This window comes from Pteropus medius, unplaced genomic scaffold (assembly GCF_902729225.1).
Source record: "Pteropus medius unplaced genomic scaffold, Ma_sr-lr_union100, whole genome shotgun sequence".
NCBI lineage: Eukaryota > Metazoa > Chordata > Mammalia > Chiroptera > Pteropodidae > Pteropus > Pteropus medius.
In genome coordinates, this window is record NW_024354503.1 from 9,263,801 (window position 1) to 9,283,275 (window position 19,475).

Consider the following 19,475-nt stretch of genomic DNA (forward strand, 5'->3'; position numbering starts at 1 on the left):
ATGTGTTTTTATTTTCACAGAAAGCACCAACATTGCCATTTAAATACTTAGTATGTGAAGCTTATAGACTTTCACCTAATACTTAGCAGCCACTTAGCAGTTTTCTTGATATTAACATGTATATTAGTTTTAATTGGAAGGTCATGAAATATTGTTGATATTCCAGAAAAGGAAGCCAAGGGATACATTGTGTCCTGTCTGAAGTCATGTCTTCAGAAAGCTACACACTTGGACTGCATTACTTTACATCTTTGCAAAATATTTTTTCAGAGAATTAGTTTTGATTTTCAAAATAGCCATGTATTAGATGTATCAGACATCTTAAAAAGTTCATACTTTTAAAGTTAGCAATTTTATGAGATTTCCTAAGAAAATAATCAGAAGTGCACACACACACACATTCATCACTAGGTTATTCATCACTATATTATACAATAGAGAGCATATGGAAAACTCTAAATGCTGAATGGTATACATTGGTTAAAGAAATAATGAGACACCCATATATGCAGACACTTTAAAATATTTTAGAAAGGAAGTATGGTTATGCTATAGTGAGCATGAATACAAATTATAATAGTGTATATAGTATGATCCCTTTTTATTTTTATTATATTTTATTTAAATTATACGTATATAATCATAGATATAGTTAAATATGGATACTAACTATAGGATTATAAATATAGATACTACTATATGTAGTAATATTTTCTATATTTTTTCTATTTTCAGATTATCTTAAAGAAAACAGTAATGTAAAAAACAGACATAGTTCCCCCAAGACTCAAGAATTTTACTTCTGGAGATACTCACTCACACATGTCTGTAACATGTACAGGGATCCTCACTGCTAAACTATTTCTAAGAACTAACATTTGGAAACAACCTCAAAGTCTACCAAAAACAGATTGAATTAATAAAATATGACAGTCATATGATGGGATATTACATAGCATTTCAATCAAAAAAAAAAAATTTACCAAGATAAATAGGCTTCAAAAAATGTTAAGTGAAAAAAGGCACACTGCAAAACAGCATATGTTGACCACATATTCCAAATGATACACTTGTACATAAAAATATAAAGAGGACTTGAAGGCCTGCCAGTCTAAGGACAGTGGATGCCACTGGATGAAGAAATAAGAATATGAGAGTAATGAAGTTGGTTTAAAGTAACTTCAGTATTTGCATTATTTTATTTCTTAAATAAAAAAAAATACATAAATACATAAATGGAAGTCTAAATATAACAAGTTATTATTAGATGACAGTAATATGTCTCATTATTCTTTATATATTCTAGATTTTAAAAATTTTCTAAAAACAAGTTAATACCTAGTTGGCAATGAGAAAGTAAAGATTAAATGTAGAGCACGCTGACAAATTTTACAATGAAAAAGCAGAGAAAAAAAAAATCAAACTTTAGAAGAATATGGTGCCAATAGAGGAATTCTTTGTTTAAGATGGGATATATTAAAACTTTTTTCAAACTGAGTCATGACTCATGCATGGGTTGTGAAATCAATTTAGTGGGCCATTAGTGCATTATTTTAATAGAATCTGTGCAGAAAAGAGTTTAACATAGCAGGCTTGAGCCTGCTATCCTTAGAAGGTCCTACTTGCTAGTTGGCTCCTTGGCTGACATGGGAACTTGAGTAGTTAGCATTTTTCTACACTGATGTGAAACTCTCTATAAATGATAAGAGTGGATCACTGCCCCTAAACTATTTGTGCACACAAAATAGTTTATCCTGAACACCTGCCTTTCTCCTAGGAGTCAGGTACGTGCTAGGCAGAGGGAGCTTACGTGAGCAGTCCCCAGTAAAAACCTGGGAGATAGAGTCTGTAAAGAAGCAGAATACTTCACACATTGTCTGCTGCTGGAAGAATTATGTGTGTTCTGTGTGACTCCACTGGGAGAGCATTTTTGGAACCTTGCACCTGGTTTTTTCTGGCCTCACTCCATGCACCTTTTCCCTTTGCTTATTTTCCTTTTTGCTGTCAGAAATCTTAGCCGTGAATACAAGCAAAAAGAAAAAAACATGACTATATGAAAATACCTTTTGAAATCTACTTTCGATAACACTGCCTTTCATGATATTCGGTGTCATTTATATGAAGAGTCATGAAAATTTTCTTAGAATTTAAATTATATTATACGTACATGATGTAGAAACTGTTTCTCATGCTTTTCTCTATTGGACAATAACAGCTATTTACCCCATTGTTTTCCTCATTTGTCTTTTCACTGGGAAACACAGAGTTAAATTTGGGGTTTAATTGTCCTGAGCAGGTTTTTAATCAATAAAATTAGATATTTAATCAACTGGCAGATGTTCTTTTACCCGTATTTGCAGCTTTATTGTATTTGTCTGTCTCTCGTAAGCTGCTCTGGGGTTCTGTGGAATTAGGTGTTAAAAAACAGGTACATGAATGCATAAAATAACAAAAACAACCTGTCATGGAGTAAAAAGTTCTGGATAGGTCATGTTTTTTGGGGAAGTATACACATTTCTCTTCACTTGATACTAAGATCATGTGTTTTATAGGCTTTTAATATATATAATCTTATTATTAAAATAAGGATTAAATTCTTTCCTTAATTATGTATATTAAAATGCTATTGACTTTTTAGGAAGTTACTATCAAATTTTAACTGAATATATATATTTACAGTGGGCACAAATCACTTTAATCTTTCTATTCAAATTGTGTTCAGTAGTTATACTGGCACAAGCATATCATTATAAAAGGATTAACACATTCCGTGGTAAAAGGTTAAAACAGAACATATAGAATTACAAATCTTATAGAGAAGCATTTATTCAGTTAACAAAAGAGGTTACCACATATTTCCTTTAATCAGAATTTCTGTTTGCACTATCAATAAAATTAGAGTTTTTATAAATACAACCAGTAGCCTTATAATGCTGGCTATTCAAGAGTTCATGATAGGGTAACATATAAGCATTAAAGAGAGCCTTTATGGTCTTTACACAGAGGCATGGTAAGAGGGCTCCTTGCTTTGCTATTAGCATCGATTAATGAAGTACAGACCAAGAAGTGCTACTGCTTTGTCTGTATTTTGTAGAATATTTTTAAATGATTTTCTTAGATAAGCCTTCCACCTTACTTTTGAAGAAAGTTACAATTATTATTTTCGTAAGATCAAGTGACTTGCTGGAAATCCAAGGAGCACTGATATTTAATAAAACAGAATTATTTACAGTTTTTTTCAACACTCAGCTTAATTCATGCCTCATTTTGATACAACAGAATGAGCTCATTGTATTACTTCAAGGACAAATCTCGAGTACAAGAATTTTCATTGAAAACATAGCATCTTGTTTGTTTTAGTTGAAGGCTTTCCAAACACATTAGCATTCACAAAACTTGGATTCAGCTCACAAGGACAATGATAACAAAGGAAAAGTCAACAGTGGACCAGAAATCCCCTTTTTAGAAGGAGTAAATGGATGGAGGGATAACTGACTAAACAGAGCTATTTGATACTTAGATGATTTAAAAACCAGGGATACCAGCAAGAAATGTTAGTCTGCACCAGTGAATTTCAGAAATTCTCTGGAATAGGAGGCACCAGAATATTTAGAAGATGATAGTGAGTTGTGGAGCTGAAAGTAGTAGGATTAGTTGAAAATCTGAATAAGGAAGAACCCCACCGCCTCACCTTTCTGGACCTGTACAGATAGGTGGCTACCCTTTCCCAGAGTAATTCGGGTAGTTGGAAGCTTAGCAGGGGTGCTGCAGGCCCAGTTTGAAGTAAAGGCACTGCATTGAAAATAAGGATGTGTGGGCAAGTCTACAAGAAGGCTAATGACTCCTCAGCTCCCATTTGGCCACACGCTTTAGCACTGGCAACTGGACATATACCTTCAGACATAAAACTAGAGGATTCTTCTATAGAGAGTGTATAGTCCCAGGGGAAACACCTAAGGTTGCTGACACTTGGTGATTTCCAGCAAAAAAAAAGCCAACTTGCCAGTAAGCCTGGCTCACAGATCTTACTGAGGACTCATTTTTGAAATCAGTGGATTGCGTGACACCTCCATAAAGATGTTCCCCACCAAAACAGGGGAAATGAAGCAAGATAGCAGGTAACATGAATCCAAGAAGCGGTGGGCTCCAACACAGAAGCAAAGTAGCAGGCTCAGCACCAGTCCATGTGGGAGCTGGAGGAACAGGGCTTCAGAAAATGTGCTCTAAGAAAGAAGAAGTGGAACTTGAACTGGTTGTTCTGATTATGCGGAAAATAATCTTCAGGGGGAGTTTATAATTCAGTTGGAAAGTTTTAAGAAGTATTAGTAATAGGAATATAGAAAGCTAGAAAAAAATACTAAGTTCTAGGAATGCAGTAGTTACATAAAAGATAAAATGGCACTATAATATACTATTAGCCAGTAGTAAATAGGAAATATTACTTACAGAGTCACAGTCTAAATATGTCTAAATATAGTCATATTCTAAATGTGAATTATTAACAAAAATTTGTGCTGTAATGCTATTGGAAGGATGGAAATAAGTAAAATGGTGAGAAAGATATGAGTTCTAAATTCTAATAAAGGAGCATAAGCATATTCTCTAGGAACATAAAGATAATAACAAAATAGATAAGAGCTGAAAATTTGTTTCCTCTTCAAACTGTGGTTAGATAAAGTTGGATCTCTGTTTTATTTATCTATCTTGTAAGAATCATTTGACTTTTTAAAGTAGCACACATGTACTATGTATATTGATAAAAGTAAAGAGTAGGCAATCACATGTAGGTGACTTACCTGACTCTAATTTTTAAGTTGCATAGACATATTGTATTGCTCTGTGACCCTGGGAAAGTTACTTAACTTTTGAAAAGCCTTAGTTTCATCATTTGCGAAATGGGGATAATGACGGTAATTATAACAATAAAAATAGCCTCACATGAATGTTATAAGGAGAGAACAGAATGACGCATACAAAGCACTTGATATAGTGCTCGGTATATATTATTAATGTTGGATATTATTAATACTATTTTAATATTTTACTACAAATATATTTGACTCTAGTCCACTAAGTTTTTGATAGCTTATGGGAAATCAGATTGCGTCTGAATAGCGCTTTCACTTTTACTTAATTATCTTTAAATCCAGAAATGGTCATGTCTAGATATTTAATCAATTTCCAGCTGAAAGTTATAGCACTAATAAAATTTTTCCTGCTAACGCCAGTTGGAGTTATTTATTAGAACTCTTTGTTTTAAGTTTTCTATTTTAAAGTGAAGTATTAGCTCGTATACTCCATTTTGAAATGAGCTTTTAGCTTATATCTACTTCTGTTGCTAAACAGTTAAAAAATTCTAAAGTTCATTTTCATTATTTCCAGTATCTTAACATATAATGATAACTCCTCCTCCTTGTCAAGTGTATATTACATTCTTTGAACTCATTTGATGGTTAGGAATGAATACAAACAGTAACTATAGCTTGCCTCAGCTAATTTTGAAGATTCTGGTCTTACTATGTTATATATTTGGTAATGCAAATAAAACTTTGGATGTTTATGACTTTTTTATTTCTGCGCATGATTAATTTGATTATCAAAATTTGTCTCTGAATACCTCTTACAAACATACTAAAGAAGACTAGTACTTCTTTTATTCTTTACTAATTGTCTGGGAATACTTTATTTCTTCAACTAGATTAGCAATAACTTTAGGGAAAAATATGAATAAAAATATGAATATGTAAATGTTTCGCTTTCTTTTTCTTTTACAAAAAGAAACATAGGAAGGATACACTAGAAAGTGTGAAATGGTTACCTGTAGAGGTGGGTGTGTGTGGGGTGGAAGGTAAAGTAAGAGTAAAAATATTCTGAGTATAGTTTTCATGTAGTTTTGACTTTTGAACCATTACTATTTTAATTCTCAAAAATAAAATTAAATCAAAAATGATTTTTTAAGAAAGCAAGCCTGAAAGAATATGAACAGAAACAAAGGAGCTAATATTTACCAAATTGATTGCATAAAGACAGAGAAGAATTAATTCAGACAACTTTAAACACAGTGCCCTGACTCTATGCTAAGCAAGATATATTCTGAGTAGAAAGAGAATTTCAAATCTTGATCTTTATATAGTGGTTTGCTGTTGCTAGTTTATTTGTATAGTAATTAGGAAACTTATGTATGTATTGAAAGATAAAACAAAGAAATAAATTCATTGATACCAACTTTTTTCCACCTTGGGGGAAAAAAGTTATAAATATGGAGTGAGGAGAGGTGAGAAAGAACCCTTGTAGCATTGGGTTAGAATTGGAGACATCAATATGAAATGCTGATTTAAAATTAAAGGAAAAATATATTTTAAAATATATTAAAATATATATTAAATTTATATAATATATAATTATATATATAAACTTGTCATATATATATTTAATAACTCTGATGACTGAAAAGGCCTGGAGGCAATGATACCCCAGTATAAATAAGAGTATCAGAAGCTTGGATCTTGGTTTTAGAATAGCATTCATTCCCCTTTAAAAGAAACAGGATTCTTTGGAGAATCAGCTGATTCCAGCTTTAGGACAAGGAATTATTCAAGACCAAAGCAGAACTAGCAGGATACTGACTTAAGGTGGTCCCCAGTGGCCAAATTTGCAACAGTTTAAATGATGACAATGGATTTTAACACAATGATTAAAAAGGGAAATGCTGAGTCTATAGTGATATATTTTTAAAATGTGATGTGAAAAATGCTATTTAAAAATAATGCCAGCAAATAAATATGGGAGGAATAATAGAACCAGAAAGATCACCATTTTTCAACCCCCAGTGCAATATCTGATTCAGATAAGGATCATCAGTGAATGGTAAAACCATTGGGTAAAGTGTTGTTGGGGAACAAAATATAGTCACGTGGTTTAGTATCAGTTACAGATTGCATATGAATAACAAGGAGGAAAAGTGCTTTTACAATAGAGATATCTGGCAGACATTATCATAACCAAGTGATCAAACTTGTCATCACAATAATGGAGTAAACTGAAAGTATGTGCTTCTTGATCTGACACCATGGAAAATACACATCACCAAAAATGTTTAAGTCAAATTTGATTATGGGGAAATGAACAATTTCAGATTTTGAGACATTCTACAAAATAACTGGCCTGAACTTCTAAAAATGCTAATAACAATTTTTTAGAGGATTAAAACAGGTGAAAGAGAAATGACAACTAAATAGACTATGATCTTTGATTGGATCCTGAATGATTTTTAAAAATCAGCAATAGGGACAATTGGGGAAATATGAATATAGAATGTGTGTTAGGTAGAAATATTTTGTCTGTGCTAAGTTTTCTGGTAAGATGGTTATATTGTGATTAGGTAAAAGTATGACCCTATTCTCTTAAATGATTAAACAAAAAAGAAGAAAAAACAAAAGGGGTGTGTGTGTGTGTGTGTGTGTGAGAGAGAGAGAGAGAGAGGAGAGAAGGAAGGAGAAAGGAGGAGGGAAGAAATGGAGAGATGGGGAGAGAGAGTGAGAGAGAAAGACTTGAAATGTTTCAAAAGTGAAAGCTGGAAAGAAAGAATTTGAAGGACAGATTATGCCATGCATTCTTTTTTTAAAAAAATGTACGTTAGCAAATTCTTTGCCAATACAGGAACTTAGTGAAGATTTTGATTAAAAAAAAAATGGAGAATTGAAGGCAATCAGCATGTTTCCTAAAATGTAGGATAAGTCTTAGTTAAATGTTTGAAAATATACAACCAAATAATACTGAGACATTAAATGAAAATCTCTCTAGGTTGCTAATTCAGGTGGACACCTCTCTCTTTCCCTTTGAGAATTTCCTGTCACCATTTGTTTACTGGAAAAACGAATAATCCCTGGCTAAAATAATATGCATTAAAATGATAATATATTGCCAATTTTGCATATCAAATTGAAGTCACAGTTTGCCTCATATCTCAGTCAGTTTTATGAAAAACAGCACAGTAAACCTAGGCAAGGACCATACGTGCTGTGAAGGCACTCCACCTGCCTCAGAGGCCAAGTGCTGTTTTCTCTAATGTTGCCTTTCACAGTCAGCAAGGCTGGTGTTTTTTCTGTGCCAGACTTCCCACCAGGACTTTAGACAGAGCTGTTTAATCATAATGATAAACAACTGCCAGTGCAATTAAGAGACACCCTCTGGCTTGAGGTCGGACATCTGCCAAGGTTTTGATTATTCTATTTCAATCTATTACAATAAACAAATACTAAGTGCTTACTGTATGCAAGGCAGGGTCTTGGTGCTTCCTAGGATACCAAGATAAATAAAATGTGGTATTTGCCTATGAGAAGTATACAATCTAGGGAAAAAGAGCTTGAGACAATTACATCATTATCTGTTATTAAAAGGTAGAGAATGAGAAGTGATTTAAGAAGCAGACACACAATACCCTAAGAGCATTTGGTATTCAGAGGTCCCCTGTTTTTGGTACTGTCATGCAGGTCTTTCTCAAAATGGAGGATTGGATCCCAGTCATCCAGATGGTTTGAGACATTTACAGAACCATGATTCATGGATGTGAGATCTGCTTGTATTCTTTTTTAATTGCTCTGCTTTCTGATGTTAATTATTGCAACTAGGCTGCCAAGCAAACATCTGTTCAGGGTTGGATTCTGGATACAAGCTTGTTGCTTTGGCTCATCTTGCTGGAAACTGACTTCACATGGAATGTTATGTAATCTCCATGAATACTGCATAGTATGTATAGAGCATCAAGCTATTACAGGTCAGCACATGACTGGAATATTCACAGAAAAGGATAAAACAATGAATAAGTATGCTGATATGTATTAAACCTTACAATATTAAAAAAAAATTAAAAACACTCATGTTAAAGTAATAATATTGCCACTTTTACTTATCACATTAAAGGCAAAAGTTTTGGAGATTTTGTGTTGTTTTAGTTTGTATGCTTTTTCTTTGTTTTTTTTAGAGATGACACTCATATAGAGCAAGGTGTCATAATAATTACTATCATGTACTATAAAGAAATATGGCTTTTGGAAAGCAATTTGGCAATATGTGTCAAGAGTCTTATAATAATCACATACTCTGACCCTATGATTCCAATTCTGGGACTCTATCCTAAGAAAATAATCTGAAATACAGAAAAAGCCTTATATATAAAGTTATTCATTACCACATTATTTATATTAGCATAAAATTGGAAACAGCCTCCACAGGTTAACTGTGGCTCTGAAATATTATACAATATTCAGAAATGATAATTACAGATGGTAATAACATGGAAAATGCTCATGTTATGTTATGGAAGGGTAAGATACCAAATTGAATTTGGAGTGCATGTAGAAGAAATACAGTATATACTAAAAGGAAATATATGAAAATGTTAATATTAATCATATTTGGATAATAAAACAAAGCTAATTTTTCTTCTTTATCTGTTTTTCAAATTGCCTCTTACAAATCATTTATCAGCTGCACAAACACAAGAGCTCCTCAAGACTGTCATCAAATACTTCCCTATATTCCAGGCCGCCAGTGTGACTGCTCTCTGTTTCCCTACTAGTTTTAGAAAGTAAGCCCCAAATCAGATCTCTTTGGTTTAGGGAAGAAAAAATATATTTCTGTTCTCCCTGAAAAATGATGAGATTATTCAAAAGTTAGATAAAAGTTATATAGTTTTATTATGGATCCAGTGGAATTTTGGTCAGCCTGTAACAATTTTTGCAACTGGTGCATTAAAACAAAAACAAAAGCAAAATTAATATCCATTAATTGGAGCAGCCTAGGAATACATTGGAGTTGCACTGGAAGAATGGGCTGACCTGTACAAAGGGCCAGAAGCATTTTCTTTATGTTCCAGCTTTTTTTCTTTCAGTTAGCTCGTTGGGTGAAACAACTGAGCCTGTGGCCAGCCAAGGATGTCTTTCCCTTAAGGGAGGCTGTGTGGGCTTCTGGCCTGTGTGAGGTCTCTGTCCTGGTAGTTATGACTAGTCATTTTTATCTTCTTAGAACTACTGTTCAAGGCCAATTTGGCTCTCGTCGCCCTTCCTTACTCCCAGAACCCCTTTAAAATAGTCCAGAATTAGACATTAATTATTCTACTTACAAGGCAACTTTATACACTAGGCAAAACCAAAATCACATAAAATCACTTTTCCTCCTTTATAATTGATGCTGCACTTGGCCCCTTGGTTGTCTGTATCTCAGCTCCCTGCTTGACCCTTAGCCTTCTGTGCCTGGAGACCCATTACCTGATCATTACCTAGAAAACCAACACTAGCTATATTAATCTCTTTTTGAAAGTAAACAAATATTTATAAGCATCTACTCTGTGCTAGGTGGTGAGTGAGGTATTTGAGATGCAAGAATAAACAAGGTACAGTTCGTAATGGGAAAAATAAGCAAGCCCTCTGGAGTGGAATAAACAAAATGCAGGAATAAGCACATGCTGCTACAGGTGATTAAGGATCACTTGATACAGTTTTGAGAGATTAGAAAAGTCTTCCTAAAGGATTTGCCATCTAAGCTAAGACCTACAGGATGTAGGCAACAAAAATGGGTGTGGAGAATGCCTCAGGTAGAAGGAACAGCATGTTCCAGAGGCAAACCAGTGTGACTGAGGCATAGCAATGAAGGGGATGGCAATGGGGAATCCAGGAAAGCAGTCAAATCCTGAATAGGGTTTTTATTTCACATGCTAGGGAGTTTTCACTTAATCCTGAGCACAGAGGTATTATTGAAGTATTTTAATTAGTGGACTATCATGATTAGATTTGTGTTTTAGAAGGCGTACTCCAGAGCCTGGACTGACTGAGTGGCAGTGGAGATCAAAAGATGTAAATGGTTCTTTGGAGAGTGAGTAAAGTAGAATTTTGTTGATTGCTTGGTTGAAGGAGAGATGAGGCAGAAGAAAAGGAGATAATACTTTGTTTTCTGGTTGCTGTGCCATTTCCAGTGCTAAAGACCATGAAGGAAAGTGAGCTGTCAGGAAGAGACGGGAAGGTGGTGAGTTCGGTTTTGAAGTATTTGACTGAAACATCGAGTAGGAATTGCTTGTATGTGAAAGAAGCTTAGCAGAGAGATCTAAGCTGTAGTTTACATGGAGAAGCCTTTAGCATAGGTGTGGAGTTGAAACCTTAGGGGATAACACTGGGAAAGATTACTCAATGAGAATAATCCGTTCTAAATGGAACCTTGGGCACTCAGGAAGTTTTAAGGAATAGACACTGGAAGACTCCACAAAGGGAACAGAAGGAAGTTCCGAGGACCAAGATGTGATGTATTAGGGATCAAGAAAGAAGCAGATGTCAATAGAGTAAGATAAGGATTTAGAAGGGCATTTACTAATGAGAAGGTCACTGCTCATTTTGTAGAGAGTGACTTAAAGTGGAGGAATGAGACAAATAGTAGTGGGTTTTTAAATGTGGATACAGAGACAAGAACATTAAGTAAGTTTTTCAGTTAGCTTGACTGAAAATGGAAGGAGAATCAAGACGTAGAGACTGAGGTACATAGGGTCTTAGTAAGTTTTTGTTTTGTTTTGCTTTTATGATGGGAAAAGCTCAAGCATGTTTATATGCTTGATTGTCTGAAATTACTAGAGAAAGTTGATCCTTGACAAGGCAGGTGGAAATTTTCATTTTGGGATGCTTGGGAATTCCTGCTTTATATTAAAGAAGGAAAAAAATGTACCCCCTTATGTGTGGGGAACAGAAAGTGAAGGGGTTCTCATCTAAGCACATTAGGTTTTACCTATCAAGTAGGAGGTGAGGTTGTTGATTGCATGTGTATCAAGTAGCTGAAAGGGAAGGTTAAAGGTGAAGCCTTGAGGAGGGAGGTGGAAATTAGAAATGCTTCATAGGTGATGAAGGGGGTGACACAGAGAATGACTGCTGCTCAGTGATGACAGCGCAGACGAGCTTGGAGACCATCTGCTTGTCTACAGGACTGCACCTAGGAAAGGGCGTTAAAGGTTAGACTGTTTATGGTTGGTTATCAAAGCATCACGTGTAGAGCGGCATCTAGTGCTTTGGATGAAGCATTTAAGAGTTCTCGGTCATCGCTAGCAACATGGCATTATTATTCCAAGTGGCTAGTTTTGCCAAGTCTGGGTAGGCATCTGAAGGAACATAGTGACAATGTGTCCAGGCTTGGGTAGTCTCTAGGTCTGCATTACAGTTCAGTACTTTCTTTTTGTGTGACCTTGGGCTAATTACTTATTCATTTGTGCTTTGGGATCCTCGTAGGATCTTTATCAGGAAAAAAAATGGGGTGATTGATAGAGAGTGCTTAGAACAGTGCCTGGCTATTTATACATTTAATAAATGTTAGCTGCTGCTGTTATCATCATCATCATTATTCACTTCACTGTGACAATACCAGAAGTTTCTGGAAGGTTTAAAATTTAAGCCTTTACTGAAGAGCACGAACATGTCATCAGTATTCCATTTTTCTGTGATAGAAAGGGAAAAAGGCACTGGGCATTTCTGTTTTAAAAGGATAAAATTAAAACAAATGTTAAAAACCTTTCTCTGAAAAAAAAAATAGAGCATCAAAATTAGATGTTTATCAAATCAGTCTTTTTAGTAGGCAAGTTTCCATATTCAGTCCTGAAACTCTCCATTAATTATACTGCTTTCCTGAGTAACGCTTGACCCCATGGAAACCAAGTGGGTGTGTGAATGATGTAACTGCCTAGCTCTATCTCCCTTACTGGATAAAAAAAAAAAAAAAATTAAAGCAAATACAAAAGCACCGTGATATACTAATAGTACAGTAGCATTATTTTCACATGCAAAGAATAATAGAGCCTGGGACATAGTATTTATTAAATGAATTGTTGAGTGAGCATAACATCATTTGTACTATTGTTAATATAATTTACAGTTTGCTTATTTATCTTAATCCCCCCTTTTTTGGTCTAGCACTAGTTTAGGTATATGATCAAATGTAGGGGTCTCTGCCCCTAACAATACATAAGCGAGCAACACACAAAAGATAATTTCAGGACCCCAGGATAGAATCTCTGATATATAAACACTCTGTGTAGTTCCAAAAGGATTTAATTTCTAGAATATGTATTGTGGCAAAATTTATTGTAATATATCTATAAAAAGAGATAAGAACATATAATAAAACTGGGAAAAATACTAATGAAAAATAGTATTCATATATATGAAGTATTTTTATATTCTATAAATACTATATGAAGTATTTAGTTGTCTTTATTCTCCCTTTATACTTTTACCTATGTATGGCTCATAAGAGGAAGGTATAAGAGTTTTTATAAACAACTTGATTTTCAGTTTTACTTATTATTTACTCTGTTAAAATACTGTAATGTGTTCTATTTCCTTATAACCCCCAGGCTTCTGATGTGGTCTCTATCTTACTATATTCCTATATACTTTATCTTAGCTAGTTTTCTTAAGTGAATTATTTAAATAAAAAACCTCACGTTTGAGCTATCTCCGTTTGAACATATAAGCAATATTTACCTTGTTGGCCAGTAGAAAAGTCAAGAGATTTTCATTGTTGTAGTATAGCCAACTTAAAAAAGCTTTAGTTGAAGCAGAGCAGGATTTTCTAAAATGTACTTGCAGTAAATTGAAATATTTGACACTGTGAGTATGCCAATCCTTTTTCAATCTAGTCACAGAACTTTTCAGGAAGAGTTTGTAGTATATACATTGACCATGCAAGTCTTTTTTTTTTTTTTTTGACACTTCTCTGTGCTAGTCATATTTTAAAAAGATAATTGCTATTCTAGGAGTATAGCTAGAACAAGATTTCTCCCTAATTTGGAAGTATAAAATTCAGACATCAGAAGAGAAGACTTTAAAAAAAAAAAAAAACTTCAATTAAATACATTTTAACTTTGTTCCTGGGAGATCTGAAAGAAAATTTGTTCATTTTACTCTAAACAGTATTTTATATCTGGAAATAATGAATAGCAGCCAAGAAGGAGGGAATTACATTTTTCCTTATTGAATCTAAAAACTCCAGGTAATGAACAGACTATTCCTAGAACTGGGTAGATGGTGCACAAAGATACTTTGTTTTGGCATGAAAAGGCTCTGTTGAAATTGCCCTTTTTAAGTTAAAAAACGACGTTAACTTGGTTTGATGTTTAGGCAATCATTGAAACTTGCCAGTACTGAAAGACCAAAACCTGTGGGGATGAGGGGTGCATTTAAATCATTGTAAGTAAAAATATAGGACATGTGTTTTTTAAAAGTGTCAAACTTGAATTACCTTGAAGTTTACAAGTAGTATCGTAAGGATTGATTTTGTTCTATTTGCTAAACAATTTTCCATAAGAAAGGTTTGAGGATTTAAAAAAAAAAAATGTATTTTGACATCAGCTCCATAAAAAGAACATTGCTTTCTATGAATTAGCTGAGATGAGGGCAGCACCGTGTGATGGGATTCCCAAAGGCTTAGTTTACTTAGGACATGACTGCATTCTCTACTGCGCACTTCAGAGGGTTAGGACAAAGACCATTAGTGCAGTGGCATAGGACATAAACTGAAACTACCAGCTGCATTCAGAAACAAACTTAAGTGCTGTTCACAATTCAGTTTAGACAGGGAGAATCCTACACCCAAATTCTCAGTATCCTGTCTTGTTTTCAAGACCAAGCCAAAGATTTGGTCACTGGTTTTGCTACTAATTCTGGATCTGTCATCTATATAGTTCGGAAAACACAGGCAAAATTAAATATAATACTATACGATCAAAATTTTAATACAAATATTAGAACTCTAGGAAAAAAATAATTTCATGACCTGAAAAATCAATTTTTAGTAATTCTTCCCTCTCAGTTTGTTTTTCATATATACTTTTACAAACTTATAATATATAAATACAATATTTAGTATGTTTTCTTATCTAACATATGTGTCCTTTATATTATTTTTATATATTTTTAAGAAATGAAACATAGCCAAATCTATTGTGATCCTTTTCACTATTCATAGTTTAACTAAAATACCTCCTTCACCATGAACAGTCAAAACCAGTCTACTTTGTGCTTCTCTGCATGAACTGTGGTTATTTATTCCCATGTCTTTCTCTCCTGATAAACTGGAAATTACCTGAGGATAGCAATTTATTCATCTTTAAATTCCCCCTAGTAGCTAGTAGAGTGCCTTGCCCATGGTAGGCACTGAATAAATATTTGGGCATTAAATTGAAACTAATCCATAGACTCATTTACAGCAAAGTGATTTAAAAAGAAGTTGAGGTGAGACGAGTCATAGAAATAAAATGCCAGTTAAAAAAGGAAAGAAGTGGCAGTATTACTTTTGATGAGGTAGAGGTAGAATTTAAATGTAAAACCACCAAATAAGGAGAAGACTATTAACAAACATATGTCATAAGCCTGTGCATCAGCATCACTGCAGTTAAATATATAAACCAAAAATATATAAATTAAAAGTGCAACAATAATTTTTAAAAATTATAGTAAACAACTTCAATATTTGTCTTTCAGGATTAAATCGAGTAGATAAATAACTAATGTGCTCATAGAAGAATTGACTTAAAACATCAAAGCTGTGATTTAATAGAAAGCTATATAGAATCTTACATCTCTTGATTAGAGCAAAAATTTTAATGCCCAAGAAACATCTTAAAAGATTATTTAATGAACTAGAAATAAAACCTTAATATTTTTAAGATTAAGATTTTACAGTCCTCTTACTCTATAATCAAATAGAGTTGAAAATAAATATTAGGAAAAAAGTCACCAACTGCAGAGAAATTAAAAAACACAAAAAGAGGAAGTGAAAGCAGAACATTTTATGCCAAGATTTTGGAATGTAGTAAAAACTGTTTTCATTACTAAGGAGTAAAAGCAGAAAACAAAGATACTAAAGAATCATCTTAAAGTAGGAAATGAATAACAAAATGAAACAAATAAAAGCAGGAAGAGGATAATACTAAACATTAATAAAAAGGAGAATGAAAAGAAAAAGCAATATAAAGGATAAGCAAGCCCAAAAGCTAGTTATTTTAAGAAAAAAAATAAAAGATTAATTATTTTAAGATTCTGATTTAAGGGTCAAAGAAAGTAAAAGTAAACGAGATGATAAAGGGACAGGTGAGAAGAATAGACAAGGTGAAAAAAGATATAAAAGAGAAAGTGAGACAACATAAGAGAATATTCAGTTGCAGCAGAGAGGAAAGCCTAGGAGGTAGATACTTTTCTACAGGAAGACATACGCTAATGCAGGGGTCCTCAGCCCCAATCCATGGCCTGTTAGGAACCAGCCCGCACAGCAGGAGGCAAGCAGCAGGTGAGCAGAAGCTTCATCAGTATTTTGCAGCCACTTATCAGCATCACCACCTCAGCTCCACCTCAGATCATTCAGCATTGGATTCTCATAGGACCGCCAGTCCCTGGTGCCAAAAAGGCTGGGGATTACTGCCCTAATGTCTTCTATTATAATTGACCGTTCAATTTTTCCACTTCTTGGATTCATTTTGGTAATTTATAATTCCTGGGAACTTTTTTTTTCTTTTTTTCTTTCAGTTTTTATTGTAGTTGAGAATAATCCTGTTTGCTCAGTGGCCAGATCACACTTGCGTTATGACTTTTGGTTTCTGGGTGTCACACTTTTGCAAACCAAAAAAGCTAGGAAGAAGGAAAGACTTCAAACAATACATAGGGAACAGTTAAAGAAGTAGGGATGTTTGCCTGGAAGAAAGGCCTGGAGGGCCGGGATAACTGTCTTCAAGTATTTGAAGAAACTTTATCAAGAAGAGTGGGCAAACACATCCCATAAAACCCAAGAGAGAATTAAAAATACTTTGTTGTACACAGGGAACGAATTTAGGTAGGTACCACATTACTCTTCTGGGCCAAATAATAATTTTCCCTGGATCTATTACCTTAAATGTGCCCACACTTGAGTCAATGGCACTCATCTGCCTATCCATTTATTCCTCAAAATCACCTGTATTTGAAAAATTTTGGTTTCTTATTTCACTTTTCAAAGTTATTTAGAGAATTTACTATGATTTGTGGAAAGGCAGAGTAGTTGTACCAATGGCTTTTGCTTTTGTTTGCTTTAGCACTTTTAGGATATGTAAGCATGTTTTGGAGGCCAAGGGCAAGAAACCAATGAAGAGAGAGAGATAGAAGTTATAAAAGCTTTCTTCTGGGTTCTGCAAAATTTTTTTAAAGTTTGAAGTTGTTTCTAGTCTCTGAAATTTTCACTTGTTCCTTTTCTGAAATTAAACCTCTGAGTAACAAAATAAAGGTTCCCCTCTCCCGCCAGACTAATTAGATAATGCTAATTATCACTCTTTGGTATTGAATCAACTAAAAATATTTCCAGTGCCATTTCATATCTATTACTATGAGCTATTTATCTACATTTTCATAACCATGTGCCTGTATTTTCATTCTTGGTTAAATGTATAAGAAAATGGGGGCACTTTTGATACTAACATATACGATTTGTTTTTCTTATGTACCTCAGCATTCAGGTTCATATTGGAATACAATATATTCATGAAATTTATACTTTTATTTACCTTCCTTTAAGTATATGCTTTTGAAGGAAGACTATTGAATTATGAGTGAGAATACTGAATTATGAATAAATGAATGAATATAGACTTTTAAATGTTCTACAAAAAAATAATCTTAAAAGAGTTTTTGATTTCTAAAATTAATTTTCTGAAATACTGCTTTCTAAATATCAAGGAAGATAAATGTTAGCAAACTTTATCTGCTCGATACTATTCTAGTGCTTCACATAAATTAACATACAGTCCTCTAAACAACCCAGTTTGGCTGGTGTGTCATCCCCATTTTGCAGATGCTGGACAAGGGAGAGATGAAGGAGCTAGCAAGGAGCAGAGCCAATTTGAGTCTGAAGTCTGCTCTTTTAGTACTATGCTCTACAGCTTTTTTAAAAAGATTGAACTAGAGCTTTAGAGAGCTTAGATGCACTTTTGGTGGTTTTGTAGGTAAGTTAGAGCACATCTTATACAATTTGAGCTAGCAGAGAATCCTAAAGGTGAATTAGTCCATCTCTAAGAGTATTGGTTGTGTGTGTCCCTGAACTCAAGGGCACACAGCCATGTAAATGGCACTAGAATCTTGTATCTGATTCTCATTTTGGGGTTCTTTTCATAAATTACCTATGGAGTGTCTTTACTTTCTAATTGTAAGAAATTGGAATATCTGATTTAGGTTAATGTAATGGGGAAAAAGGGTGGGTATAATTTAAACAAACTTGAAATTTTCTTCTAGAAATATTTTCATCTCTAATCGAATATAACTAAATATCTAGTCTGTTTAAAAATTTCTGCCTTGCAAAAAATAAATTTTATTATAATTATTGACTATATACTCACACTGTTTATCTGAGCACACATTACACATTATTCTTTCAGTCTAAATAGTTACTCAGTAATTTGCTATGAAAATTCTCTTCATATTAATATTCTTTAGGAACTGATTAGAATATGAGTTATCTTCTTAAAGAATGAAGATAAGCTATTGAATCCTAAAAAAAAAAAATGTGTTTGCTTAACTTCTAATATTACAGTTCAGTGTGCTTTTCAAGGAGAAAAATTGGATTAGGTTTATAATTCTTTCCAAAAATTAAGGAGAAAATATTTTTTACTCTTTTAATTCCTAAATCTGAATGTACAATTCACCTATTTGATGAAGTTTATTGTAAGCTTCATAAATTATTCCTTTTGTGCTTCATTGTTGCATATTGAGGGTTTAAATCTGTTTGTACAATTGAGGGCAAATTGGGACTCTTCATTCAAAATATAAGCATGTTCTCTTTGATCAAGCAATTCTAATCTCAGAATTTATCTTACTAATATACTTAAACATATGCAAAAAATTATATATAAGATTAGTCATTGTGGCATTATTTGCCATAGCAAAATGTATGGTACAAACAATCTAAATGTCCATCAAGATGGGAAATAAGAATGGTCATAGTACAGTGGAATACTAGGAAGTTTTTTTAATTAAAAACAAAATACAAGGAAACTTCATATGTGATTTGAAAATATTTGCACAATATATTGTCAAGTAAAGAAAGCAAGGTGGATACTATTTGTTAAACATTTGGGTAAAAAAGGGACAAATATTTATTTGCATTTTTTGTATATGCTTAAAAAGTTTCATGAAGGAAACAGCTATTATTGGTGGGATAAAAATTCTTTTAAGAAAAGAATAAGGTTACACGAGAGAGTCTCGCTAACTTATATCTACTTTGTATTTTTTGGTTTTTGAGCTATGAGAGTTTATAACCTTATTAAAAAAACTGAATTAAAATTTTAAAAATTTACTTAAGTGGATGAAAGAGCATGAAAGTTCTGGTAGAGAGGAAAGAGGAAAAAGTTTAAGTACTACAAAGGGGTGATTGTTTATAGAAAAATACGTTTGGCATGATTAAATAGAAAACTAATACTGCATTAA

At 33.4% G+C, this 19,475-nt stretch overlaps 1 protein-coding gene across 1 annotated transcript in view; it reads left to right on the top strand.

Annotated features, from left to right (window-relative positions):
• The window catches only part of RNF217 (ring finger protein 217), a 113,723-nt gene that overhangs the window by 42,173 nt on the left and 52,075 nt on the right, over positions 1-19,475 (top strand).